Source organism: Cariama cristata, unplaced genomic scaffold (assembly GCF_000690535.1).
Source record: "Cariama cristata isolate BGI_N322 unplaced genomic scaffold, ASM69053v1 scaffold6515, whole genome shotgun sequence".
Classification (NCBI taxonomy): Eukaryota; Metazoa; Chordata; class Aves; order Cariamiformes; family Cariamidae; genus Cariama; species Cariama cristata.
Window position 1 is genome coordinate 33,741 of NW_009619151.1, and position 3,037 is coordinate 36,777.

Below are 3,037 nucleotides of genomic sequence, written 5' to 3' on the forward strand. Positions count from 1 at the left end.
TAGATTAGAAATACAAATTTTTTTTATTATTTCGTATTATTATTGGCCAGAATACAAGTAGCTTACAGACAGGAGGCTGATTTCTTTGGCCAGAGTTAGCGTATTACCATCACTTGTCCATAAGTGGAGCCATGTATTTTGAAATCTTGTATCACATAGGTTTTGCATGAGGTATTACTATCCTGTTTAACAGGGTGTTTAACAGAAAGATGGGTAACTCAGAAAGTTTTCAGTTAGCGGAAGTGGCATTAGGCCAGTTTGGGAAGATGAAAGGGGCCAGTTGTAGTTCCTATCACAGGTATGGATGAGATTGATCTCTTTATTTTATCTCTTTCGAGCTTCTGCAATTACTGCAAAACAACTAGCCCTATTCTTTTTTGCAAAACTTTATGGGAAGTATGATGACCAATGGTCCTAGAGCTATCTGCAGTACACAAAAAGATCCAGACCATATGAATTTATTCCAGCCAAACATCTATGCAACCATTGCAGGGTAGGCCTTGTAATCCTTGGAGAACTCCAACATATCATCTAACATGTATGCAGGAGTCTTAATTTTGTAAGAGTCACATGTTGCAAACAGAGAAAAGGCATTAGAAATGACTGACAAACAGTATCATCTATGTTAATATTGCAGAAGTTACAGCAAAATAGTGCTGGTAATTTATGTTCATTCTTCTGCCAGGGTACACATCTGCTTCAAGTACTGCATGGATTTCACAAGTGGTTTATCTTCTGTCATTTCTGTAAGGGCTACACAAAATTAAGTTTGTTCCTGCACAAGAATTGGAGATTACCCATAAAATCAACACAGAAAGTGTTTACGCTGGTGTATGATGCTGCTCTATCTATCTGCCCTTTCAAAACCATTACAACTGCTCCATAGCAGTCATTCAGGTTCCGCTCTTTACTCAGTAAAGGAACTCTGAATGTGTTACCACTGTCCTTCTCTAAGGTATAATCTTGAAGCTATTGCCAAATTTATTTTCATCCACTGTGTATGTGTGACACATTTCAGGCTCCAGACCAATGAAAAATTGGTTTGAAAATCATAATCAAATCATCTTTAAGGTTGTAGTTTAAAGAAATAAGAATGATGGACTTGTGTGAGTTGTAAAAGTTCAGTAACCTGGAGTAGCACCTGAGACAGATTTGCAGGTCCTGGGAAGGAATACACCATCTTTTCCCTTTTCCTGGGAGTAGACCTACTATCAAATCACAGCCCTGTAGAAACATCCTGCAACATGGAAGTCATAGGAATCAAAGGATTCAGGATGAGAAAACAGTTTCATCACACTTGTAGCTCCCCTTGACCCTTTGACAACATTCTGAAAAAGCTTCATAGATGCAATAACAGTAGCATACAAAAAAACCTCAGAGATGCTCCTCCACCTTTTTATGAAACCTCATTAAAGAAGTCACTTGCCCTTGCAGTCAAGCAAATATTTTTGCAAGTGCTTGTAGACATCTGTATGAATCTGGATCCATCATTTGCTTAACAAATTGGTGTTTCTTGAGTCTACAGTGAAATAATTGGTGGAGCTACAAACAACTGTATACTAGCAGCAATTAATTCCTTGTAGCAGTGAGCTATGTTTCTACTGTATTTCACCTGAATAACATCTCCATTCTAAGAACATGTAGTTTAAACAACCATGCACCTTTTATTAGTGATGACTAAAATATCTTTTATGATGTATTAAGCTCTCAGCTTGCTCCTTTCAAGCTGGAAATAGGTTTCTATGGGAATGAGACATGCTAGCCAAGCCTGTCTTAGATGGGGTATCACAGTCAGCTATTTTATGTTGTTTCTGTAGATCTCTTACAAATTAGATGATATTCACACAAGCTCATCATTTGTGCACTAGATTGCAAAATAAGGAGGCACTTGTGTCACACTTTGCCTTGTGCTGTACTATCCCACCATATAACTAATGTGTAAATTTTTGCTATAAGTAGCAATGCAAGGCAAATGGAAAGATCCTTCAATGCAAAGTCTTTAGACTAGACTTCTTTGAAGGGAGATATTTAAAAATAAAAGATGTCCAGACAGGTTCTAAAACTGCTAATACTGTTATGAAAGTCTGTGAGGTAAAATTTATAGAAAGTGTTAAGGAATGTCAAAAGCTGCTCCTCCTCCAGCAGCCCTTCCTGACTGGCTGCTGAAGCCCAGCCTAGCGCTCAGGCAATTTGATAAGCACTGCAATTTATGACTTATCTCCTCTGACTTTAGCCATTTAAGTTACTCATCAGAATCAGAACTCTGTGTCTAGGCTTTCTTTACAGTTAGAAGTGAGAGGTATGCATCTCCAGAGGGCCAAATGGATGCCACAACTTAGGCCATTATCACAGGAGGAGGTGACTTCAGCTGGCAATGTTTTCTTCCATTGAGTAAAGTGGAAGCTTAGATGAGGGCCTCAGTCTTAGAAACAGGTGCTAGATGTGTATCTTAGGCTGTGAATACCAGGAACTGCTAATGTAAGTACTTTAAGATACATATTTTTTCTGTACTAAAGCAGTTAATAGGACTGTCAACTCTTACTGAACACATTGCTCCGGTGGAAAAGATGTAAACACCTCCTTTGTGTGAGACCGACTGGAAGAAAAGCTCCTTTGCTGTCACTTAAGGTCACCAGTCTGGATGTGCTTTCAACAGGCATGTCAAGACTCTAGCTGCAACATATGCAGTGTCAACAGATACACCTGTTCACAGTTTGCACCATTTATCTCAAAACTGGTCTGCCAAAGTGCAAATCAACTCCCATAAACTGGAGATATCAACTATTCTGATGTCTATATATTAACTAGTTTGCTAAGACTTCTTTTATGGCCAATGGGGAGATAAGGAGGCATTGCAGTCATGGTCTTTATGTGACCATTGCACAGACATGTGCTGGCTTATACTGGTGCATGCTGGTGTTCCTCTCCAGGTGCAGATTTTTGCTCTTCCCCTTGTTGAACTGCATGAGGTTCCTCTCCGCCCATTTCTCCAGCCTGCCAAGGTCCCTCTGGATGGCAGCACAACCATCTGATGTAT